The 27711-nt window shown below is 43.0% G+C and overlaps 1 long non-coding RNA gene across 2 annotated transcripts in view; it reads right to left on the reverse strand.

Moving 5' to 3' along the window:
- Nucleotides 1–23909, reverse strand: part of LOC121132904 — a 206793-nt gene extending 182884 nt beyond the window's left edge. The window contains exon 1 of one of the 2 annotated variants that reach the window (XR_005869608.1): nucleotides 23770–23909. This is a non-coding gene — a long non-coding RNA (uncharacterized LOC121132904). Of the gene's footprint in view, nucleotides 1–5679; nucleotides 5820–23769 lie in introns of those variants that run through there. The other variant, XR_005869607.1, reaches the window with a different exon arrangement.
- Between the last annotated feature and the right edge of the window lie 3802 nt (nucleotides 23910–27711).

Here is a 27711-nt window from a genome sequence, read left to right on the forward strand (position 1 = left end):
TTTAAAGTGGGAAGACCAGAGCCTAAAGTTACCACCCTAAAACACAGCCACGAGATTAAATGACAAGTAGTATGGCCACAAGAAGCTATTTAGAAAAGATTAAGATATCTTCCAGGACCTTTGTTCTGAAAGGCATGTACTCTGGTAACTTGCTTTTAGAATGAGCTTGATGATAACCACAGAAAACTCATTTGTTTGGAAACCCATGTGAGCTAAGGTTGAACAGAAGATGAGCTACTAGCAACACCGTCCCCTTGGCGGCGCTACAGGCAACTGCTATTTCTAACGCAGGATCTCTGAGCTTAACTCAAGCTTTTCATCACCTTGGCTCGGGAAGCTCGTCACCACATCTGAGGCAGAGCACAGATACAGCCCCTACTGCGACAGTGGAAGAGAGGTGAACCTCAGTAAGAAGCCCCCAAGCGGCCGTGTGGCGACTGCAGATGGAGGAAGCGTCTGCTCCTGGAGTGAGCTTGCTTCTTGTCTTCTGAGGGTCCAGTTGTGTTTACCACCCATCCCTGGGAGCGTACACTGTATTGATGAAATACTTACTAAGTCTTAGTACTTGCCACAAACAACTCAACTACTGACATTCTGCTTTCCAGAAAGCGAGTTTGGTGGAGAACAGCAGACACGTCACAACACCCCTCACATTCAAACATGGAAGGCAATGTGGAAGACTAAATGGGAACCATACCAGGAAGGGTCAAGAACTTTATAAAATAACAAATCCAGCAAACCAGTGCTTGCTTTCTGCCTGTCTTCCTTGCACTCAGAAATATTGCACCACAAGTCCGAGATCACACTCATACAACAGCAAGCCTGCCTTTCCGGTAGAAACCACAAAACCGGGCATGGTGCTGAGAGCCCGCACTCGGGAGGCAGAGGCGGGGAAGCTCAGGGGTTTGAAGCCAGACGAGGCTACATGGAAAGTTCCAGGCCAGCCAGAGATGCTCTATGAGATCTTGAGAGAAGGAAGGTTGGGACTGAGGAGAGAGGGTGGTGTGGGGAGGGAGGGAGAGAAAAATGGAGTAAGGGAGGAAGGGAAGGAGGGAGAAAAAAAGGAAAGGAGAGAAGAAAGGAAAACGAGAGGAAGAGGAAGGATGGGAAGGATAAAGACAGAGGAAACAGCAAGTCCTGCACCCAATGCCCTTACGCCAATTCAAGTTAAATGTGGGGAGACAAGCTCTCTGTTGACCACATTACTTAAACTCAGCCTCCTCCAGTTCTACCCCTTCGCCCTCCAGTCTGATTTCTGGGGCCCACGAGCAGGCGGGATACACAAGGACCCTGGCTAGGAAACGACCCCACAAGGCCCCCGCAGAGCCATGGCATCGGATCGTGGGAGAGCTTCCTCGGCACCCTGCCCCCACCTTTACTGGCTTTCAAGGTTAAAGCACACCTAATTTCAAAGTCACAGCCACTGGGCAGAAGCAGGGCAGCTCTGCAAAGCACACTCCGGCTCAGAAAAGCCTGCCCACTGCCACCACTTTCAAAGGAATTGCTGCTTTTCATCTCCAGCTGATTGTCAGACCTAAGGACAGGCCTGCCGGGGCTGCAGCAACAGAGCCAACCCGGCTGGCTGTTGTCCAGGACAAGAACGGCACCTGGACTCCTGGCCCCAGCAAACAGCTGAGCTTGTGAGAAGGAAAGCTGGCGAAAAGGCATCTTGAATAAAGCAGACACCCCGCAAATGTCCTGCCTCTACCCCAAATATCGCCTCAAAGAGAGCAGACCAGACGATGACCTTGTGTTCATGAACCAGGGGCAGCTGTGACCACCCATGTGCTGCAGAGACCATTGTGATCTGGGGAGAAGCTCGGCCTGTGAACTGCCTTGCGTGCACAAGGACCTGAGTTCAACCCCCAGGGCCCACCTAAAAAGCCCAGTGTGGTGGCATGCTGTTACCCAGAGCTGGAGACAGAGACAGGGAGACCACTGAGGGCTAACATGCTTTGTGAATTCTTGGCCAGAAAGACCCTGTCTCAAGCAATACACACACACACACACACACACACACACAATGAATGACAGCACCAGAAAGACACTCGAGGTTGTCCTCTAGTCTCCGCAGACAGACACACGCACATGTGTACCAGCATACACATTTGCACTCACTCACACACAGAATGTGCCATTGTGGCCTTTTTTTCTAAGCCCTCTAAATGTAAACAAGATACTTTAGTTAGGAACAGAAACACAACCGTCAGACCTTTCTATTTAAGTTCTGTGACCAGAAACACAAGAAGAAAGATGAAGAGCTATCCACAGTTCAAACCTTCACACCCAGAGCTCTTAAAGCAGGAAAGGAGATGATCCCACCCAGCCTGGCTCATCCTGTACCAGACAGGGCAAGGTATACCTGCCCCTGAAACATTGCGGTGGGATTCACCCACGTATTCACTTTCCAGACGTCTGATGGTTTCTTTTCCTGGAAGTGGGTTCATATGTGCTGCTGGGATTTACAATACCCTGAGTGAGGTGACTCAGGCTCCAAAAGACAAACATTCTCTTCTACCTGGATGTTAGCTTTTAAGCTTTTAATATGTGTTAGACACATAGTAAAGGGACCATGGGAATGAAAAGATCTCCCACAGAAGGAGAAACAATACATGTTAAGAAGTGGTTAATGGGGAAACTAGACTAGGAGGATTAAATGGGAATGGGCAGGAAGGAAGCCAATGAGGGGATATGTAGAGGAAAAAACTATAGGCCATTTTAAAAACCATATAGAAACCTACTATGCTAGAAACTTCCTAAATGTATACACATCTGAAAGGAATCTGACTAAAGTCACCAAATAATAGGGAAGTGAATACCCCAATTAAGCATCTTATGTCACAAATCAAAACCTCCAAGGACAGGAATGGGTTATATCTTGTTGAGTCTGGGCAAAGGGATTCCATGGAACTCTAAAACATCACAGCCTGTTGCATGGCTGTTGTTGCTCTCCACAATCTGGTGGTAAGGCCCCATTCCTGAAGACACCACTTGCATACGTCACTGAAAGGAAGGGTCAAGCTGGTACCTATAAATGCTTCCTCTCTACTGACGAGCATTCAAGGTACTGGAAGGTACAATGCACACTATCAGAGGGAAACAGTATCAAATCATCAACATCACCCAGCGACAAACCCTGTGACCTACAATAGTGACCCGTCTGGGAGATATACTGGTGTAATGGTGACACAAGCTATGGCGTGAGTAATCGACAGTTATTCTTACTGGATTTAAGACGTACTCCACGAGATGGAACCCATAGCTGACACAGATAAAGTGGCCGATAACCAGAGACTAAATAGGTCACAGGCCTAGGGGAAACCTCCTGACATTATTCTGCTAAAGGGACATCTCAGTAACCCTGATGACGTGTTGCTATATCCACAGATCAGCACTTTAGTCAGCCCACATCAGAGATGCTTCTTGCAGTAGATAGAAATCAACACAGAGTGACAACTAAACAACATGCAGAGAGTGGGAGACACTGTAGCACTCAGTCCTGAACGGAATGTCTTCACCATACCCCTCCCTTCCAGGCTCAGGGATCTACTCGGAAGAGGAGGGGAGAGAGTGTAAGAGTCGGAGGGGGTGGGTGACTCCAGAAACACTGTCTTTCAAGCACGACAGGACTGGTACACATACGAACTCACGGAGAATGTAGCAGCAGCAGCACCCACAGGGTCTACATAGGTTCAGGCCAGACAGGGTCCCAGCACTGTGAGGGGAAGATGGACACGGGGTCCTACCCAAAAATGAAGCTACCTCTAACTGACACCTACTTGCAAAGGGAGGCTCAGTTTTCTCCAGGGGAATCTCACTGGGTGTTCCAACCCAGGAGTAGTTAACCAACACAAAATGAATGCAGTTGTTTTTTCGTGAACATTTTTGTTTCATTTCACTTTATTTGGGCATTTTGTTTTTATCTTGCTGGTCTTTGTTTTGGTTTTCATTTTTGTGGGGTTTGGTTTTGGAGGATTATTTCTTGTTTATCTCTTGTTTTTTGTTCATTTTGTTTTGTTTTTGTTTTGTTTGAAAGAGAGCATAAAGTTGGGTGGGCATGGATATAAGGAATATCTAGGAAGGATGAGGGAAGAAAAAATGATCAATATTTATGTGAAAAAATTTCAATAAAAACCAATAAAGTTGTTTTTGTTTGTCACACATAACAAGACATTTAGAATTTGTCTGGTATGAGTTGCCACGGTGTAGGTTAGTCAAGAAGTATGTCTCAGAGCATGCCTCTACTCTTTGTCCTCTGCCCTGGTGGCCCAGCTAACGGCCTGGCAGTTAGGCATGGCCAATGGAAAGCACTGGCTAAACTTGGAGAGGCAAGAGGAAATGAAGGTCAGAGTGTGGCTCCTCCTATCCGAGGGTCAGTGTAAGGTCCCTGGCAGAGTCAACACCCCCAAGAGGTTCCAGGTCTAACCAATGCCTCTCACGACAGCTTCAGCTCCTGCTGGCCAGCGGGTTACCTCAACCCGCTGATCAAAGGGCCCTCCTTTTCTAGTCTCTGGAATTCCTTGTCCCACGGGATCTGTAAGTCCTAGATGCTTCTTCATTCTCGGCGCCAGGTTGCCTCCTGACCCGTGTCATCAGTTCTCCATAGAACCCAATCATTTCCCTGGTCTAGCCCAGAGGGGCTGTGCTTGGCTTCCTGGCTCAGGCATGACCGATGCACCTACTGGCTGAATCCTCTCTCCAATGCTTCCCTTAGATAGTTCGGAAGCCTGCCTTGCAAGTTTCCAGAGGCAAGGAATTTATGACCTCCCAAAGATCCTTGTCCAAATAGAATGGTTTGAGAATCCTTCCATATGCTTGCAATGGTATGCATTCTGCATACTTCCATGCTCTTATCAGAGTCCTGGCATGAGCCCAAGTACTTCTTCAGCATCAGAGTCTACAGGTGCGCCCTCTGTACAAAGGCAAGGTCGGGGTCCGGTTTACAGTCTGACTGGAAGTTGTGGCTGAAATTTCACCCTTTATGATTTATTCCTTATGGTTAAAATACTGACACTTCAAAGCATCTGCTCTATAAAAAATACCACACTAGTGGGGGAATGCATGAAGCTTTCCTCATCGCCTAAAAGCTTCTCAGGAATGCATCCAAAGTCTCCCTCCAACTGATCCAGGGAGCAGAGCCCTTTGGAAATGGGGTTGGTGATGAAATCAGAGCTGTGAGAGCAATGATTGGGAACAGCCAAGAGTCTTAGCCCAAACTAGGGTGTTGAGCTGCCAAAGGGGAGCAAAGTCACTGAACTGACAGATACCAAGGAGGAGAGGAGCCACTAAGTAGAAGGTGCTTGGTGTCCTCGTCCAGGACTGGCCAGACACACCTTTGTCCTTGCCACCTCCCAGGCTCTGCTGCATCTGAGCAGACAGAAGCTGCAGCCACAAAATCTCTCTGTCAAGCAAGAGGAAGGTACAGCCAATGAAAATAATCTTTGCATGTGTGCATGCAGCCCCCGCAAGTGCTAACATATTCCATTGGTAAGCACTGCAGGGAACGAACAATGCCGCGCCAGGGGAGATTTTATCCAGTCACCCTCTTCCCAGAAAGTAAACAGATAATAGAATAACTCTGATCAGCATTCCTTTTCACTTAGCTAAAATTAAATTTTACTCATCATGGGTAAGTGGCTAATTACATGTTTAGCGTAAAGAAAATTCCGAGGACGTTACCTTATTTACTTTCTTCCTGTGTCAATAGACGAGGGGACGTTGGCATTCAGATACAGGTAGCAACAGCTGGCTGCTGATGCCAACTTACCTTCCATGACCTGAATTCAGAGCTAGACAAAGCAGACAGTAGAGACACTGGAATTAAATTGTCTTCAACCCCAAATCCAGGCAATCTGCCCATTGGTTTACAGCAACTGCAAATTCTGATGAAATTGCTTCTAAAATGGATTAATCCCAGGGGTCTGGGAGCTTTTTTTCTTTTTAAAGAGCCAAAAATCAAAATTTCTTAAGTGGTGACTACGCTCTCAGTAGTTCTTAAACTGTAACCCATGAAGATGGGGGCATTTTACTCATTTGCAGGGGTAGAAAACCAGAACTTATTAGAAAGCTACCACTTTATAAGTCAACTAAAAATACAAGTGTTAGAAGTGTGACAGCCTGCATGACTGAATAATGGTAAACTCAGAATTCTGGAGTTACTGAACCAAAATCACAGTGCCGAGTATGGGATAGATACCTCCTTATGAATTGTTGGTTAGAAAGGCTTGAAAAGGCTCATCTCCCACTGAAAGAGAGAGAGATGATAGACAGACAGACAGACAGACAGACAGACAGACAGACAGAAGGCTCCAACCATTCCCCGTGGCTGCTCATCATAGCAAATTAATGAGATCCTATTGCTGATATCATCACACATCTTGGGTACAAGATACAGAGAAATCAAACTAGACTTATGGAAGCTTCCTTCCTACTGCCAGATTTCCTGGTGCCAGAAGACATCATTGGCCTTACTCAGCTGAGAACACTGGGAACTGAAGCACCACCCTGCTACATAAGATAAACTTACTGCTACAATAGCCACCAACTGTTGTGGAGTGACCACACACTCTGATGAGTTATGAGGTTCGCTCCACAAGAAGAAATCCGTGCCTCATACTGTAGACCCTGTTAAGAAGCCATAGCTGAGAAGAGGTTTTGGGCCCCAGGAGGAAACTTAACAAGTGCTGGTTAGCTAAACTGATGCAATAGCAAGCTGCTTTCCCAATACTTACACATATAGACAAATGCTACTCTTAGGGAAACTTCTCTTCATAATGAAAGCCCGCAAATGCAGAAGTGCATAGCTTCTCCAGAGAACCGTGGATAAATAATGGCTGCGTGTTCGGCCCCCAACAGGACATTCATACGGCCACTCAAAGGATCAGGCACAACGGGAAGACACAGCTGGAAGAATTTCTGCACTGCTCCCAGCCTTAGTTGGAGAAACTTCTTCTTTTGGAAGTAGGAAGAAAATCATACTGATTCATAGTGAAAGAAAAAAACAACATATTGGGGAGAATAAATAATGAGATTCTGTGACTCTCAAGCTCCTCTTCGGGATACTGATGTGAGCTTTAGGTGTAAATAGAGAAGGGACAGGCATAATTAAACAACTGAGGTCAAGGTTCGCCCACACCCATCAAAATCTGGACTCTAATCCTAATAGCATGACCCAATAAATTGTCATCTGTCAATTCCTGTCATTGCCGGAAGGGACGATATTGGTTCCTACAAGATGACCTGCTTCCCCATGTAATCTCTCCATCATAGACAATTGTTCCCTTTTGGGGAGGGTCTGCCTGAGAGCTTTTGCTATTTATGGAATCCAAAGTGACTCTATGCCATCATAGCCCTAAAGGGGAATGAGGTAGGTTGGGCATCCCTGGTTCCTGGGAGACAGTCCGTGAATGGTAAACACACAGAATGCAGAAATGAGTGTGTGGCCTGAGGAAAGGCCGCACTGCCAGCTTAACCCTGCTCGCAGTTACTCTGCGTGGCCAGCAGGAAGTCAGAGAGGGTTAGCCCAAGCAGCTCCTGAGTGTTTCTGAGAGTCCTGCTCGCTGTGGCATGGTCGCTGCAGTAAAAAAGGCTTCTTGCATGACACATGACAGCTACCTCAATTTCACACTGGGGCCAAGAGTTCTGAGCCCCTCTCTGTGATCAAAGATTCCCTTGAGGAAAACTCAAAACACTTGAGTGTCTCTCACCTGCTCAAATTTCCTCCTTGGCCTTGTCCCAAGAAAAAGTCTGGCTCTAAAACCACCGTTTAGGGGACAGACCCTCCATATAGTAGTTTGCCTCTCCATCTTGTGGTTCCTCTTCCAGCTTTCCAGTCTGGAAGTGGTTGATTAGCACAGCACACCGGCAGAGAGAACGCCTTCTGCAGAGTGTTGAGGGAACCAGGCAGACTGCACAATTCACACGATTGTTAATGAGAGCTGTGTGTGTTCAATTCCCCACGCTCTGAGCAGGACCTCAGGCATATTCTTTAACTCGGGAGAGAAAACATAATTGCAAATAATTCCATGCAAATAGAACTATCCTAAACTAGCAACACATAAATGAACGTAGGTGCTGGTCATCACTGACCAAACCTCAAGTCGAGGTCATTACTACTCATTCATATCACACTTTGAACAAATAAACCCAGGATCTGAAAGAGGAAATTCTCCTCCCCTCAATTGTGCATGTGTGTAGCTATGTGTGTGATTATATATGCCATGGCACTTGAGAAAAACCAATCCCCATTGCCAGTCTTGGCCTTGCAGCTTATCTAGGATGGGTCTTCTTTGCTGTTTTTGCAAAGGCAGGCTCACTGGCCCATAAGCACCTTGGGAAGCTCCTGTCTCTGCCCCTTGTTTCTGTATAGGAATACTAAAATTAGAGATGTATTCTACCACATCCAGCTTTATGTGGCATTTGGGATTCAAAGTCAGATTCCTATAGTTGTGTTGCAAGCACTTCAGGCACTGAGCCGCCCGTCTAGCCCCTAGCCTCGTTTTCACAAACCCTCAATTTTTTACATCCTAAGTCACTTACAACATTCTACTAAGTTTTTACTTTATTTTATTTTTAATCTATAACTGTTGAATTTTCTTTTGAGGACACAGTGAAGTAAAATCTGCTTGATTTGAAATGCCTAAAATTTGTCTTGTGCATGGCTCTGGATAATAAATTAAAAGAAAGTCAAAGCAAACCATCTGGGAAATGGCAACAAATACAGAGAGAAAGTATTTTCCTTCTCGTATGAGAAATTCATCACCAAGCTGCCTAGCAATGAATGAGCCATCAAAGCACACCCAAGGAGTTTCCTGGGTTCAACATCAAGGTCAGAAGATGGGGGGCCTTTATTTAAAGTGACCCGGGAGACAAGGGAGCTCATGCAGAACCCAATAAAAACGGTAACCAAAGTCAGCAGCTCTGGTGGTGCCCAACATCCCCCAGGGAGCAGACAAATCCTTTCTGTGCTGTATTTCTGGAGTCCAACTACAGATACAACAATAAAATGTGTCCCCAAACCACCCGAATGCAGACTGCAGGAAAACAGTAGCTGGATGAAAATGAAAATCACATTCTTAGGAATGACTTTCCCCACAGGGACAAGTTGGGTGTTATGGGGTACCATTTGAGCTGAGACTGCAAATTCAGAAAGTCTACCAAGATGTGTATTTACATGGTATTGCTCCTGACCACAAGGTTGGTAGAGAAACGCGGGTGCTGGTGTGTGGTATGACGCATCCACTATACTAGACCTGCCCATTTTTACGTGGCTGCCCCACTTACTTCTTCCTCAAGATAAGTATCAGCATTTTCTCCCTTTCCCTCTCCATCCTGTAATTTTGCTTCTGAACAAAAGAAGTGAGTTCATTTGTTGTCTATTAGGTCTAGGACCTCTCCTGCTTCTTTTAAAACAAGCATTGTTTAGTCTCTGGTAATTATTTTAATGTAACTTTGGAAACCCAAGACTCCATTTCCAACCTTACCCATCATTTTAAATGCATCCCAGAATGGTCTAACACCTACCAAGAATTCCCCTACACCAAATTGTCTACCTCCTACCAAGAATTGCCCCTCATCCAAATGGTCTACCACCTACCAACAACCCCCCCACCTGCCAACCCAAATGTTCTACTACCTACCAAGAATTGCCCCCACCCCATCCCATCCTGCTGTCCTGTGATGCTACTTATCAACTTAATAGGATATGAGCTACCTAGAACTCAAGCCTCTGATGACCATAAGGGATTATCTTAATTAATTGAGATGAGAAGAAACACCCTCAAGTAAGTGGCATTACTCCCTGGGCCTGGGTCCCAGAATTCATAAAAGCCAGGAAGCGGGCCAAGTGCAAACATTTATCTCGCCCTCAGATGTATCTATCCCCCCTGCATCCTGTGGATGCAGTATGACCGACTGCCCCCTCAAATGTGACCTGCTCACCATGACTTCCTTCCCGTGATAGGCTGGACCCTTTCCTCCCCTCACTGGCTTTTGCTGGGGTGCTTTGTCCCAGCCACAGGCAGCATAACTAGTTCAGCCCCTCATCATAAGAAGCACAGGTTCCTGAGCGCTAAGAACTGATGACGAGCTGACAAATCAAATTACAGTAATTTCCTCCTACAAAAAAGAAGAGTCTTCCTGGTAGGGAATTTTATGTAACACAAGAAACAAAACATAGCAGGTATCATCAGAGCCTAAACCATATCCCTTCATCCTTATCATTTTGACTCACGTGCCTTGGATTCCTATGACCATGGCACCATCTGTCCACGTGAAAGATGGAAATACCAAGGGTTGGAGCTTCTCGGGGGCAGCTCCACACAGTGCCTGAGGAGAGGAGGGATGTGAACGGCCTCAGTTCCCTCCGACAGAGCAAGCCGTGGGCATCCGTCCTCGTATTTCCACAGAGACAACACTCCAGGCGCCCAGAGGATAGCTATATTAACACACCCTTTCTTGGCTGCCATTCCTTTCCACTGCCCATCTACCTCCCCTGGGTTCCACAGTTAAACTGTTTGCTGCAGAACTCTTATTGCAGGGTCTCCTGGAAAGCCCATAGCCATAGGGGACGGGGGAGAGTTTAGACATTAAGTGCTTTTTCATAATATGGAAGGAGGAGGAGGAACAAAAGCTACTAAAATGCTACCACACTTTTAAAAGTCTTAAATTCTTAGGAAATAAAACATGAAACACTGTTGTCTGGCATATCACCTTAAAGAGAGAACAAGCTCTGCTAACTGGAGGCAGGTATATAAAACGCTATATGGCGTGTGAATTCTGAAGGTGAGCTGGAAGGAAGGCACTCAAGTTTTCAGGACTTGGTGTTGCATACACTGTAAGAGATGAGCAACGGTGGTTCACTGTCCTTTAGCTTTTTTCTTTTATATTGGCTTAAAATAAGAATACGGTTCTTGAAAAAGTTACCCATTTTGATCTTCTCAAGACACAAAGGTCTAGCCTGTGGTTTTCAGCATTAAGTCATAATCTTCAATCTGCTGTGAATAACCTCAAAACCTACTTAGAATAGATGATAACCATCTTACTTACAGGTCCCCTTGCTGCAACAAAAGCAACTTAAAGGAGAAGGGTTTATACGGCTCACAATTCCAGGTCACAGTCCACCACTTCAGGGCAGTCAAGGGACACCAGCAGTGGCACTGTATCCACAGTCAACATCGGGAACAAGGAACGCATGCCTGCTGGTGCCCAGATCTCTTTTCCATTCATCTGTGATATGGTGCTTCCCACATTGAAGTTGGTCTTCTCACCCTGGTAAACCAGATTAGTAAAATCCCTCACAGGCTTTTGTCCCTAGTCCAATCTTTCCTAGGTGATTCCTCATTAAGATCCCTTTTCCAGCTGATTCTATATCATGTCAAATTAAGCACTCAAAACTTCTCATTGTAATTAATCACTGTCCTGCATGCGGTTTGAAGGAGGAAGTCAATATAAAATAATGTAATCCATGTATAAGTGTCAAATAACCAAGAAGACCATGGAAAATCAGTTGGGCAAGTTTAGGAAGTATCTGCTTAGCCTAGGACTTAGTTGGTAAAGTGTTTACCTCGCAAGCATGTAGACCTGAGTTCATTCCCCCGAACCCACATAAGAAGGAAAACGCCAGGCATGGTGGCATGCACTTGTAACTCCAGCGCAGGCAGATCCCTGAGATACTTCCTTGTCTAACCTACTTGGTGAGTTCCAGGCCATTGAGAAATCCTGTCTCAAAAAGTAACTTGGCACCCCATGAAGAACACAGGCTCCTGTTGTCCTCTGGCCTCCACATACACATGTACACACATGTGCATGAGCCCGCATGTACACCAACATGTGCACATATGCACCAGAATGACCTAGAACCCAAAGTGAGAAGCATCACAGACAGAACACAAATCTCCAGAAATATGCAGAGCAACCAACCATTCTGGTTTCCCTGATACACACACTTTGTATGTACAAACTGGCAGGGTCCCAGGTCAACCTTAGAAGTTGGTCCTCTTATATAAGGAATGTTTGGCATTGGTGACATGTCAGATGTTGAGGGATCTTCATGAATATCTTCCATTGAGGGGCCCCACCAACTGCCCCAGGTCCCTCTGAGCTCATAAAGTAGTCAGATTCCATTAGTAAGACAAGAGGACTGGCCTCCTCCCTCCTGGAATTTTCCAGATGTAGTGTTGATGGAAATAGCTCCCCAATCTCTCCACTTCTTTCATGTACCTACAAGGGCTAAGAAGTCAAACTAGCCATCTGGATGCATGCATGAACCATCTTGCAGCTCCGAATATGAACTCTGCATAGACACGTAAGGTACCACCCACTGTGGCTGTTGGATCTGTTTTTCCCAAATATTCTAGAAATACTTCAGCCACAAATGAGCGCAGCCTGGCTAGTCAGAGCCGATGCAGAAGTCACAACCAGTGCAAAATTGCCATGGGGGACCTCTGTTTGCCCACATGCCATCCACTTACTTTCCCCGAGTAGTTGGCGAAAGGTCTGGTAATCAATCAAATAAACAAGAGAGGCTGGAATCCTTGATGTGTTCTTTCAAAGCACTTACAAAACAATAATGTGTTGTAAACCTTTATCAATTTTCATCTTCAAAGCAACCTCAAATTAGACTTCTTCACCGGAAATTTAACATTATCTCTGATTTCATGTTCTCAGCCTCCTGCTCCTCTCACATCATTCATAATTCCCAAGCAGCCCATGGATGCAAGCTCAGAATTACAAAATAGGCCATGGCATGCTCAGGCTTGATGTCTTTCTTGTTTTGAAGGTAAACAACCAGAAATTTTTGAGTAAATCACATTTCCAGAAAAGTTCTGCTGCCCAGGGTATCCAAAGGGCTACTGGTGGCTGGTCATGCCATGCTTGTGATGAGGTCAACACATAAAACATTACTATCACTCTGTTTTCATTTACCACTTTAGCTAATGACTTACTCATTGGATGAGCACACAATGAGCAAGGAAAACAAATTGTCTCCTCGAGTTGAAAACTGCAGTGGAGCAGAAGGAACATTCAGTTTCTTCCATACGCTTCCTCCATCCTTCACTTCACATTTTCCTGCTTCCTCGCTAGATGATTCCTTCTGGCTTTATACACTTGAACTTTTACCCATAGCAGCCACCATGCTAGCTGGTTCCTAAGGTGTTTAAAGTCTATGCCACAATAGCAAAGGAAAATCCAGCAAAGCTTACTGTTCCTCAACTTCCTTGCCACTCTATAACACCAGAGGCGATATGAACAATCCATAGAGAAGACTCCCTGCCCTCCTGGTCTGCAATTGAGGTGGCTTGCTTCCTTCTTCCCTTAAGATTTGCCAGGCGATGGTGGCACATGCTTTTAATTCCAGCATTCAGGAGACAGGTAGGACAATCTCTCTATGAGTTCAAGACAAGCCTGGGTCTACAGAGTGAATTCCAGGACAGCCAGGGCTACACAGAGAAACCCTGCCAGGTAGGTAGGTAGATAGATAGATAGATAGATAGATAGATAGATAGATAGATAGATAGATAGATGAGGGTGGGACAGGTAAATTGCTGGCAATCATTGCCTGCTTCCCCCTTGGAGCCCCTGATCAGACCATACTCTTTATACCAACCACTTGTCATCCTATTTGTTCTGTACCAATCTTTGAGAGCCTGCGGGTTTATTTAAGAATGTCAAAGTTCCGAGTATGGCACCTTTTCTTTTTTGACTATTTAGTTCTATTTTAACATAGCCCACAAAACAGAACCCCACAAAGTCAAGAGCCTGTCCCAGTGCTGCATTCTCACACCTGTCAAGCACAACGCCTGCTGCATGGAGACCCCAAAGCACTTGTTGGATGACAACTATCGAATAGAAGAAAATATATCTGAAAGGACTTAATTCCAACTGTTAATTGGGCTAGTGATATAAATAAAGTTCATCTAGATTAAGGGACTACATAGTTATCTCAGTTAAGAAAGTGCTTTTCATGCAAGCAGGAGTACCTGAGTTCGAGCCTCAGAACCCACATAAAAATGGCAAACAATTACAGTCCCCTGAGCTGGGGAGACAGGGAAAGCAGATTCCTGGGCCTTGCTGACTAACTGGCCTCACCTACGCAGAGAGATCCAGGTCACTGAGATACCCTGTCCCCAGAATGAAGGTGGCGAGCTCACAAAGAATGAAGAATGACATCTAACATTGACTGACTTCTGGCTCTCCCATACATGCACATGTAAGTACACATACATATACATATACGAATTCATCTAAATTAAAATTCTTCTTAGTATTAAACATCATAAGGTTTTAAAAACATATTTAAGTTTGAGCTCCTCTCTTTTTAAATTATCTCTGAAAACTAGTTTCTATTATCTGCTTAGTACACCATATACATATATATGCATATATATAGTCATTGATCAAATATGTGTATATCCAATCATTATGTCATTAAGCAACAGATAGTAAACCATAAAATCAAATAAGTATTTCCTTTTTTTTAATACCTACCTCAAACACAAAACTTAGTAAGTTTTTTGTCTCAATAAAACCTAGTAAGTTTTTTGTCTCAATAATAAGCTCTAGACAGGTACGAATCTTCTTTTGTATCTACTATCACTAGGATCTAACACATTGCCTTGCACAGAACAGTAGATTGTGTATAAATGGCACAGCCATTCCAAAACATTTGTTTTTATTTAGATCCCTTCTACCACTGTGAAAAAAACTGAATATTTTTATTTATGTTAAATATCACTTTCTCCAAGAAGCTGTCACCCAAAAACACCAACTTCCCTTATTTTCTATTTCTAAATTCACTTATTCTCTCATCATTTTATACACATATATAACATTCTTTGATCATCACTCCCCCCATTATCCTTTTATTCCCTTCCAAGACTATTCCCATATGCTCTCTGACTTCCATTCTTTTTTTTTCTCTGTGTGGCACCCATTACATTTAATTAAGGTTGCCTGCACGAGCATGGGTGGGAGGCTATTGCTCTCCCTCCCCAGTTTAATGCCTACAACTTCAGGAAAGGGTCGGATTTATAAGCCTTTCCCCTCATCTGTGACGGAAAATGGCTGGGCCCAATGTTACACAGATCTTCAGTAGGTGGCCACTGCTGTTGTGAGTACATGAATGCACCAGCTACGTTGTGTCCAGAAGACATCGTTTGATAGCATTCTTTCCTATCCCCAGCTTTTACATTCCTTCTTCTCTCTCTTTCCATGTTCCCTGAGCCTTGGAAGTGGTGAAACAGATGCCCCGTTTACGACTTATTCACAGTCACTTATCCTCAGAATGATGACCAGTTTGGGGTCAGTGTATTAACCACTGCCTACCGCAAACAGAGGCTTCTGTTTCTCAATGGACTATGGGTAAAAACACAAATGCTTAGATGGCAACTAAACACCACATCTGTTTAGCAAAATAAGGGTTACCGAGTTTACAATACCAGTATGTAATCCTCTTGTGGAGTGGGCCTAAAATCCAATCATGTTGACACATGGTGTATACTCAGTTAGATTGTGATATCCTAGACAACAAAGACATTGCCATCTCCGATCAGCACACTTCACAGTGTGGAGTGACAGGCTTTGAATGCAGAAGAGGCTTCACAGTAGCAGCAATGTCTGATTTCTTAAAGGCTATTCTAAGAAGTGGAACTTTACCTGGTAAAGTCACTTCTTAAAACAGCCCTATGACGTAGATACTGTCATAACTGTATTTTACAGAGGAGACTGTTGATACCAGAGACACAAAGAGCCTAAGGTGCCAAGATTTAAGTCTATGAATTCTGACTCCAGTCAGCAACCTCCATACCTGCAAGCCATAATGAGAGCATAGAGCTGAAGAGGCAATGAGATGCAAAGCTTACATGCCTTGGATCGTAAGTGAGAAAGTTAATGTGAGTTGTTGTTTTTTAAGGCAAATGTTTTATAAGGTCATTATTCATCAAGGATGGTGAGATGGCTTAGCAGCTAAAAGCACTTGCCACTCAAGTCTGATGATTTAAATCCCAGCTATCCTATGGTGAGATGGAAGTGGCCATGGGAGAAAAACCTAGAAGCTCGAAGGCTACCTAGCCAGCCATAGAAAGCAGAAACACCTCCTCTACAAAGCAGGAAACAAGAACCAACTACGGCCAAGTTGACCTCAGACCTTTACATCTGTACCATAGTATATGTGTACACATACATACACACATGCACACATAAACACACGTGTTCAAATGTTTTTTTGAATAAAACATTTATTCAAAAAATAATAAATACTCCCAATTAAATGTTACCTGTCCTCCTACCCTCTTGACGTGGGTACATCAATGCAGAATAAATCACAATAAACTTTAAAATGCTAGCTAGGTGTCTTCTTTTTACAGAATTTAATCACATTTTTCCCTTTTTCATCAAAGGTACTTTGTCACCTTTAAATAGAACAAAACTGGAGAGAAGATAAATTTGTGCTGGGCCTGAACTGTGGTCTAAGCAGCTACAAGTGAAGTTCCTGCTTCTTGTGTCCTCAGACCACACCAAAGTATGCTGCATCTGAATCTTTTCATTTCAAGTATTCAGAAACACGTAATGATGGTGTTTACTTATGCGGCATGCAACTCCTAGACTACTCTGTGTGAACAATGCATACTCTTTTCAGCTATAAGAAGAGCCTTGGCACACGCCTGTGTAATTCTCACATTTTCACTTATTTTTGACAGATTTCAAATACTGATGTCAAGTAGTGACTTCTAAGAGGGTAATGGCACCTACTTCCTGGGTTTGTTTTCAGGACTTACAAAGATGATATGTGGAAGTGTTTAAATGAATTTAAAGTATGTGCTCTTCAAAAGGAACTTGAGGCAGGCAGTCTGACCCCCCCCTTGCCTCAGCTGGTGTTACTTTGACATCTCATGATGCAAAGTTTCTGTGTCTCCATCTGCAATAACAAGAGCCTACTTTTGCTACAGTCTTACACGTGTGATTTAGAGGGGAGGGGCAATAATTTTCTCAATATCTATAAAAGGTAAGATATAGATTACTTCTGACCACACACATCTCTACCTCAGTGCTTTACCTAAAGAGTTACTCATACCTGGACGCACAGACTTCCAGAGTGACTTGTCTGTGATGGTGGCCAAACGTTTACTGATAACGGATGAAATGAAGTGAATCAGTTTGCTAAGCAGTGTAAATAAGGATACCCAATGACCATACTAAAATTAAGAAAGACCAATACAGAGCTCGCACATGCACAAGCCATTCCATAAAGGATTCCTAAGCACGGAGCAAGAGTGGTTGGGCGTGGAATCAGAACTAGGAACTGTGACCAGGTAGGGAGGACATGCCTTTCTGTACGGCTTGAATTGGTTTTGCCATCATCAAAACGTCACACTTTCCATCTAGAGGATGGCTCAGTAAACAGAGCCCTGGCCAGGCAAGTGTGGGAGGCTGAGTTTGGATTCCTAGAACCCATGAAAAGATGGAGGTGACAGCACGCATCTGTCCTCCCCAGACTCCCATGCAGAGTAGGACTTCCCGGGAGAGCATGCACCAGATAGCATGGTGTATTTGGCAGGAAACTGCAAACAAGGCGGGAAGTAAGGACTGACATGTAAGACTGTCCTGTGATCTACACATGTGGCATGCACCACACACACATATACATACACACACACATCAAACATACAATAAATAAACAACCTGGACAGTCTTTTCTTGCATATCCAGGGTCCATTCTCTTTAATTCAGCACTTAAGGGAAATGTCCATGTTTTGAAACGTGAAGGATGTTACACAGCTCAAGCCTTTAATTATACAAGAATGAATTATTAAATGCATAAAAGTAATTAGGCATTTAAAATGTAGCTAAAAAACAAACTATGGATTCTATTTTTAAGGATATGATTCAGGCATTAGTTCTTATAGATTTAATGTCCTTGAGGAATATCAGATGTCCTCAAGATTTGAAATTTGATTTAAATAAAAAATGTAGGAAGAAACGTCTATACTTAGACTATTCCCCCTTGACACTGTATCTAAAGAGGATCAAAAGTGTGTGTTATTCCACTAAGGTTAGCCATAATTTATGCTGAATAAATTATCTGAAGTTTAGCTTCTTTCAGCCAGAGGCACAAGGAGTAGTTATGCAGGGTAAAAGGCTGTGTACACCCTCGTCAGCATGTACTGGTATGCCAGGACCAAACCACACAAGGACTGTGAAACCTGAGCCCAAGCCCAGAGTACCATTAGTTTGCTTCAAAGCTAGGTCACAAGCTTCGCCGTCAGCAAATTTACCTACCCAAGTGCCCACTCATTTTGTTGAATGTCTCTATGTCTTACCTGGCCCAGCCTGAACTTTAGATGTGTAGGGAAAAAAAACATGCTGTAAGAAATAAGTGAAACAGCAATGTACCCATTAAAGTAAATACATATAAGTCAGGGACGCATTCCCCAAAAGACATTTCTGAGACGGTGGCAACATATAATTAATTCTTAGCTGGATATGGCATAGTAAGTAGAAGTACAACCTGACCATCTAACTGCACGCCCAAGAACCCACATGAAAACTGGATGTGGCGGCACACATCTGTAATCCTAGCACCCCCATGGTGAGGTAAAAAGCAGACAGGGAAATTGCCAGGAAGCTCCTGGGCTGGCTAGCCTGGAGTAACAAGTTTACAAGAAGCCAGACAAGACCCTACCTCAAAAATAAGGCAGAAGGAAGAAAAACCAACTCCCAAAAGTCATCCTCTCCTCTCCACAGACACAGTCTGTGACACACACGTGCTGGCATGTGTGTGCACATGAATGCACACTAAATAAGAAAATGAAATTTAATTCAAAGGTAAAGGTATGTAATTAATTCACTAAATCAGTATGGGTTCCCAGTCTCAGGAATGCTTAGAAATGTTTAGCCCAAACAGGTGCCGAAGTAGTAAGATGTTCCAGAAGGGTCCACCCCCAAATTCTCTTTTCTGAAGCTGGGTAATCAAGGGAACTGAGGAGAGAGAAGGTAAATGGAAAACAAAGAAGAAGACAGAGAGAAGGCTCTTGTCATCTGGTCCTTCTCCTGATAAGAGTCAAATGCAGGCAAGACCCCATTAGGAACACAGGCAAAGACATTAGTATGTTCAGTCACCTTGCAAGCTAATGCCCAGACACTTCAGAGCATGGGGGATCATTATTCCAGCATCTCATCAGTGAACTTTCCAGAAAGGCTAATTAAAGGACCCATTAAAATGCTTACCAGAAAGTTAGGGCTTATCATGGAATCTTGCTCGCATTTGAAGAATTTGTGAGATGCTCGCCTGGTTGGTTGGCTGCCCCATCGTGCTTATTTCCTTTCCTGTGATCTCTTCAGACGAATAAAATTAATTAGAGATTCTTACTTTCCTTTTATCATAATTTAAGTATCTCATTATTTCCCCTCTTCCCTAATACTGTCTGAGAGCAACCTGACATGGTAATCTAGAAGAGTCAGAAGTGGGCAAGTGCTATTTAGAGATTCCTCTATCTAGGGAGAATAGCCACAGTCAAGGCTTGGCTAAAAAATCCACTTAGAGGTAAAGCCCATTTTCTTTCTTCATGTCACATGTTTTAATAGGACACTGTAAGGTCTTTCAATGGCCTTTATTTGGTGGTCTACAATGTTGGATACACATGAACCACGGGTAAGGAACAATACTGATAACCTATGACACGGGGAGAGAAAAACATTAGACTTTCTCTTCATATTACATTTTTCCTTTCTTTCTTTTTGGCTCATTCTGTATGTTTTATAGTAAAGCAGGAAAACAGATCAGTTATAGGTAGTTTGTAAAAGAAAAAATAATCCTAAATCAGAAATGTCGGCTTAAAACAGTGATGGGAAACTCACAACCAACACTAGCCTGGGAAGCCACAGCCTCCTCCTGAGATGGCCTGGAATGGACGACGGGCCATGATAAACCACATTAGAGCCCACTGGTTGTTCACTGACCTCTTCAAATATCTCAATTAATAGTCTGTGTGCAGAGGAGAGGAGGGGATAGTGATCTCTAAAAAATATTGAGAGTCCTCTGTAGGCTAGTCTTGCTTGTCTCACATTCAGAAACCTAAAGGCATGAGCCAGACACATAACTGAAGAGGCCCAGAAAGTTCTTTCCCCTAAATAAATAAATAAATAAATAAATAGACAAACTAGCTGCAAGTTCCAATTAACTGTGCAGATCAACAGCTCAGCCCACTTTTCCTCCCCAACAATCATACTGAAATTTGAACCGACCTTTCATTATAGTTGATTAATTTGCATCTTTTTGGGATATGTAACTTGCACAGGAAATTCAAAAAAGAAAAATGAAGCTGGAGATTTTTTCCGTTTTGCTCCCCACCCCAATTAATAGTCTCCAAGTCAAGAATCTACTGAAAGTCTGACCTGTGGTTGTCATCGTTTTTATTGCACTGCTTATCTGGCTGCACCTGGCCAGGGAAAAGGAGGCCGGTGCATGCCTGGAATGCGATGCCATGAGCGTGTGAAGTTCACGTTCACCGCAGTGTCCCCAAAAATCAGCTCAGGACTGGCACAGCAGCCAGTTCACGCTTCTGTGACCTGACACACTTCAGTCCAGTACACGTTTGCATAATAACACTGCAGCTCCATTCGGGCAAAGCCTACACCGTCCTCTTAGCAAAGTATGACAGTAAACAACTGGGAACGGAGACGTCAGACAAATCAAATCAGCATGTCTGAGAGTCCATTTCCTTACTCATTCCTGTAGCATATTTCTTGGGCTGGGCTCTGGGTCCAGGTCTGAGTTCAGGCACAAAGAACACAAAAATGAATTCACTTCTTCTAGCCAGGGAGAGACCAGCAATGATGTTTTATTCAATATATGCAGCGGGGGGTGTCAACATGGACAGATCATCCTCTGCTGGCTGATAGCTCAAGAGTCAAAAATTCAACAGCCAGGGCATCTTCCTAGAGGGGGTGGTCCCTAGGTTGGTCAAACTCCTGGGCATTTTCATCTGGGGAAAACGAGAAAGGATGCTCAAAGGACAGGCAAGCTATCTGCTCTGTACCATTTTCTCAAAACAGTGGATAAGTCACAATGTTGATGAATGTAGATTCAAGATGGTAGAGCAGTCCATGCTTAATTTACTGTTTCTGTACTGGTCTGAATTTTTTTCATGTTGTGATTTGAAGTATCACTTGTCTGAGCTGTGATCCCTATTGCTGGGATAGAGTACCAACAAAGCTCTCTGATGCCTTGGAAGAGTCACATATTCCCCGTGTGGTCTCTCTCTGCCTTCTGCTTGAGGAGTAAGAGCTGAGCTATCAGTTGTTCCTTTGCTCTACTATCTTCATGGACCCTACTCCTCTGAAACCATAATCCCAAATAAATCCTTTCTCGGACAAGTTGCAAGAGCCAAGCTTATCCTGCAAAATGGACTGTATTCTTCCACCACGAACCCTAACTCCCTTCCGCTCCTTTTTGGCAGATATTTGGTCACAGCAATGAGAGCAGTGACTACTATACTTGTATATAAGGAATGGAGGGCATATTACTTAGGGTTTCTATTGCTGTAATAACACACCATGACAAAGGCATCAAAGATCATCCCCAGCGACACATCTCCAACCCAAACAGTTTCATCAACTGTGGATCACACATTCAAACACATGCACCTATAGGGCCACTCTCACTTAAACCAACGCAGAGGGAAAGCAGGCATTGGCCTGGAAAAGAACCATCAATCCTTGGGGGAGGCACTGTGAGAAAAGACAGAGGCAGAGAGACATGAGGTCGGAAGAGAGGCAGGCATGTGTCTTGCATGCCGTGGGAGGCTAAGATACAGATCAAATGACATAAAAATGTTTTTGCAAAATACACAGCTCTACTGTAGAGGCTTTTATTTCCCTAACCAGTGTAAGATTATATTTTACTTCCTTATTTAAATTCATCACATACTTATTATATGATTATGGTGATCTCTATGCATGCCAAATTACTTTTCACCATCAGTTTGGGAAGCACAGGTGAGAGCAGTGTTGCAACTTGCACTGAGAAGTCCGTGACCAAAAGGTTGGGCTACTGCCACATAGTGCACAATTTTGGGAAACCAATAAGGCACCAGACATTAAATTCTCCATCAATGAATAATTCCTGGTGAGCATATTTTCATGTCAGTCATGTTACAAAAGACCCTGGTGACTCATGACAATGACAGAACCTTTCTGAATACGGAAAGTCATCCCCTGTCTCTTCATCGTCACAGTCTCTACACTATCAGCTATTAATGGAAAATTGATTTTGTTAGTTCTGATGTGTCGTCTATCTTATCTACAGAGACGCCAAAGGGGAATCCCCAGGGATACAAACGGAGGCAACCATTCTTTACACGTTTTTGTATATGATTTTCAAAGCTGCCTAAGAAAGCAGAAAAATCACCCGAAAAAGAAATTTGTATCCTGCAGAGTAAAACTCACTACCTGGAAATTTCACCGCAGGCAGTTGGAATTGACAGACAGAAACCAGACCAGTTTCATAATCTCACTTCACAAATATTTGGTGAAAAGACATGATGAAAGTCTCCCTTCCTCCAACCACCAACCCCCACCTGCAATGACCATGCAGGTAACAGGATTCAAAGGGCCTTAAAATGTCATCTTCTCAGCTTCTTGCCTCAGAGACAACATAAATGATTACAGATGGCAGCACCGTTTACTTTTTAATATGTAGATACTTAAGTTCCCCCAATTAGACACTCTCTATCCCTATAGTAATGTAGCAGGATACAAGATTAACTAAAAAAAATATTCAGTAGCCTTCCTATATACAGATGATAAACAGGCTGAGAAAGAAATCAGAGAAACATCACCCTTTACAGTAGCTACAAATAACGTAAAATGTCTTGGGTTAACTCTAAGACAGACCTGTATCACAAAGAACTTTAAGTCTTTAAAGAAAGAAATTAAAAATGACATCAGAAAATGAAAAGGTCTCCCATGCTTTTGAATAGGTAGGATCAACATAGTAAAAAATGGCAATTTTACCAAAAGCAATCTTCAGATTTAATGCAATCCCCACCAAAATCCCAGCACAATTCTTCACAGACCTTGAAAGAACAATACTCAACTTCATGTGGAAAAAACAAAAAAAAACAGTAAAGCCAAAACAACCTTGTACAATAAAGGGTCATAAGCGGGCATCACCATCCCTGACTCCAAGCTCTACTATGGAGCTACAGTAAATCTTATAGTCAAACAAACTTTAGCTGGACTACTTTCCTGAGTTAAGTTGTCTACCAAGGATGGGTTGAGTGTAGGTGTTGTAGTAACATCATTCTACATTCTTGAAATTAGTTGCTAATCTATAAACAGTGAACCTAAAATGCTAAATACACTCTAAAATGACCTGTGTGATGATCTGATTTTTTAAGTCAGGAAGTCAAAGTAAAAGGCAGACTCTGAATTATTTGTAGGGCCCTGAAGCCAACTCTCTGCTGAAATGCTTTGCCAACTAGATGACCTTGGTCTTCAAGGATTCAAAGGGCCCAGAAGATGGCAGGCAAAGCCTAAGGTGGAAAACACATTGCTTACTCCACAGGAGCCATGCACATACTAAGGGAAAATCAAAATGCAAACCTTCTATCCTCCAGGAGACCACGGAAAATTCATGTCTTAAATACTGAATGAGAACTCTCCCATGATCCTTAATTGCTACAAAACATACTGTTAAGTAAGCATGTATTTCCAAGTAAGTGGCATTCTGAACACCAAGGCGTTTAAAGATCTGGGTTGTCCATACCTCACCTGAAAATCAGGTTCACCTAAGGAACACCAAACTCCACATAGATCTGATAAGGTTTCCAAGGATGTGAAGCAGGACATTCAGACCACAGAAAAAGTCACCAAACACCTCAAGGGCTCAGGAAACCTTCAGTTTTGGGTTGAGCGTCTAGGAAATGATATAAGAAGGAAAGAAACATCACAAATTACTCAGAACTTGGTGTCTGATAAAACATCGTATAAACATTTTAAAAGAGAAACAGGCCTCTCTGCTAGGAAGTTACTGGAATTAATTCACTACAGATTGCAATATGAAAGAACTGTTTGCCATGAGAGGGTTTGGCAATGCTTTTATCAAGTTTTGTTTTCTGTTTAGAAGTTCTTCAACTTGCTCTTTCAATTTTCATGGTGGAATTTTATTTCAGCTACTACAGTTTTGGTTTCAAAAAGTATCTATCTTTGGTGACTGTTCCTTTTTTATAGCATCTCAAGTCTTCTGTCATGCATACACTACCTGTTACCTCTCTCTGAATCAATTAAAACCAAGTTCTGCTTTAGTAAAATTTTTCCAGTCTCCTTCCTTGCTCTATTCCCTCTTAAGTTTTCTGATGGCTTTGGTCTTCCTCACAAACTCACATACAAGGGGCTGTTCTTGGGTGGCTCGCAATCCAGTTGCCTGGGTGGGACTTGCTTAGTAGGATTTGCTGTACTGGAATGACAAGATGAGTTGCACCTTTCTTTCAACAGAACACCTGAGACTAGATTGCTCATGCAGAGGATAATCCACCAGTCTTCTGCCTTGGTTAATCATATTGGGCACATGGAACAAAATGCTTCACTTCTTTAGACAGGCGATGGATACACATTATTCCAAGTGGATACACCTAGGCCACTCAGAATTCAACTTTACATATGCTGGTAAAAATGGTACAACATTCACACGTCTGTATCCACACATCTTTATCTCCCTTGCCTCTGTAAGTATAGAAAAAGTAATAGAAGATAGAGACACATTTACCTCAAGCTATTAAATTCTCCACCCCTCCCTGTTCTGTACTATGTCTAATTATCACTAAAATCTTCATGTTTGATGCTCTTTGTATATAAAAAAAAATTTATCTCCTGCCTGTGTGATGCATGGGATGGGACAGAAAACTCAAGAGGCCAAAGCACTGATTAGACAGGCTTCCAGTCAGTTGCCTTCTCTCAATCTGGAGCTTTACCTCTCCCTGTCTTCCATAGTAACCAGACTCTCAAAGTCATTGTGCTGTCTGGTTACCACAGAGAAAATAATAGAGTGATGTGAAGTCTGCCAGTCTCCACATGATGCAAAGAGCTATTCTGTTCATTCGCTTGCATTCACACTGCAAGCTCCTAGAAATATTTTTATTTGCTTATGTCTCCATTCATCTTCTCTTGGTGCCTGTGGTTTGTCCATTGATATTCCTTTACCACCGTTTTAACTAAATATGGGGAGAAAAAGAAGTTAGAGTCTGCCATATTTAACCAAGAAATGCCACGTTGGACTTTGGATTACATAAGTCAAAATATGTGGCTGTGGTGCAGCTCAGAATACTGTAAGACAACCCCTAGCCATGACTCTGCTATATAGAGACCTTTACACAGAGGAAGGCATTATGGCCTACCTGCATTATTTTCTAAGACCTAGAACAACAGATGCCTGCTAAATGAATCAAACTCAGGGATTTCAGTCTTGATCATCTACAACAAAAACCATGCTTACCATTTATTTGTTAAGTGCTTTGTGCCAAGGCCTGAGCTAAGCATTTTTCAGCTGTCCATTGACTCAACTTTACTCTCATGGCAATGCTGGGATGTGCATATGATTAGTCACATTAACAGATGGCGGAACTGTGGGTCAACTGGGCTCAGTAATCTCATGACAGCCATCCCACGAACTACAGAGTGATCCAACAGACCAATCTAATCCCCACTAAAGCCACTACCACTCTCCCATTCTATCCCTCCACTAAAGTATAATATCAAGGGGACAGGAGTGGTAAGGCTACCTAGACACAGAGATTAAATCAAGGGATCTAAATCCGGGAAGCAGTGCATGCGCAAAAATATGGGGCATACAAGGTCATCTGAGCCAACACTAAATGCTGTTGCATGATCACCTGCATTTGGCACTTGAGAGTTGGTGACAGCTCTTCAAATTTCATAATTAATATGTGTTGTACACAGCCATTTCAAAAGTGCTTTTTGACACGTTGCCTTGAGTGAGCATCTAACCAGAATTACGGAAAGACAAGTAGACATGAGTAAGGAGCTTTTAAAGATCTAATAGTTTTAGAATCATGTTTTATTATGAACAGATAGTATATTTTAATCCTATTCTTAAATAACAAATTCTGCTAACAGTGAAGCCAAACGCACACTGAAGCACACAGTGATATAAGTATCCCCCACTGTAAGGTTGGCTCAACATTATATTCCCCAGGAAAGCATTTGAACCTAGAAGTATCCACTAAACAACATATTTTCATTCAAAAACATACTGTAGCATAAGCAGCTCTCACAGCACTGGCTGTTAGAATCATTGAATTTTGGCTTTGTAGGAATGACTTCTCCCAGGGCTTCAATTTCTTCTGCATACACAATTTGGTATCCAAATTGTGAAACAAAACAGAATTTTTCTCATGGCAAAGGATACCGTGCAATTTGATTCCACATATTTGGAAAGCTGACTGTAAATGAATGTCTGTGCTCGCTGAGCATCCAAGCAAATTTAAAGCTGAACAAGATATGATTCCAAGCACCATGGCACCTACACTTTAAAACACAGGGAGTGTTACACTGCCTCTGAAAGACTGTTGGCATCTGCAGTGGTATCCAAGTAAATTAGATTTCTGCGTAGCACATGATGGCATTGTATGCATTTGTTCACTCAGCCCTTGTTGGGATATTTCATGATACAGTAGAGAGGCTGGCCATTCTCCAGCAGCTGCTGGATGGTCTCCTGGTTGACCTTGGCCTTGGAGGCGGCTGTTGTGAGAAGTGATGAATGAAACCCACCTCTTAGGATATAGAGGTCAGGTTGTTTTCAGTTCAGCAGCTTAAAACATGAGTGAAAATTATGTAATTCTTTTCAAACCATGAAGAAGGCAACTAGCTTCAATAGGTTCTCAATGTAAATATTTTAATAATTAAGCAGATCCTTTGACAAAAGTGTGAGTTGTAAAGTATGTGGCAACACAATTATCATTGTCAAATATCAATAGCAGTTTTTAATTATTGCCTAATATCACATTAAACGATGTACACTTGAATATCTCAGAAAAGTAGAGGAAATAAACATTTGCAGCCTCATACAAGGCAGATATGAGCAGTACAATACTAAATGTGAATACAACATGATGCTTTTGTTTAAATGTTTGTGTCCTTCCAAATCATGCTGAACTGTGAGCCCCAAGGTTTTATGAGAAAGGGATTTTGGGAGATTATTTGACGATGAGGAATTGACCCTCATGGACACAGACAAGACCTTGAAGACAGAGTTCACCCCCTTTTTTCTTTTTCCCTTCTGTGACTTTCAACAAATGAGCATGCTACATTTATCCCCTCCAGAAGATACCGACAAATGGCACCATTCAGAAAGCAGGCATCACCCTTCACCAGGCATGTCAAGAAAAAAATCAGTGGTCTGTAAATTAATCAGTCCGAGTCATTTCATCACAAAATCATGACCAGACTTATACATGCTAAGGATGCCTAAAGACAAGGAAGATTAAGGAATCACGTCGAGGAGAAGGGTGTATAAACTGGCCCTTTTTGTTTCCTGGTAGGTGAAACCAGAGATCATCATGTCACCTGAAATAAGTCAATCTTGTTGTGGGCAAGTACCTGGATTCTCATGTGGAATCCAGGGGCTATGGGAAAGACATGGAGGTAGACTGGGGACTAGGAGAGACAAGAAAGGAGAAAGGGGTACCAGAGACAAGA

Source organism: Mesocricetus auratus, unplaced genomic scaffold, assembly GCF_017639785.1.
Source record: "Mesocricetus auratus isolate SY011 unplaced genomic scaffold, BCM_Maur_2.0 Super-Scaffold_100018, whole genome shotgun sequence".
Taxonomy (NCBI): domain Eukaryota; kingdom Metazoa; phylum Chordata; class Mammalia; order Rodentia; family Cricetidae; genus Mesocricetus; species Mesocricetus auratus.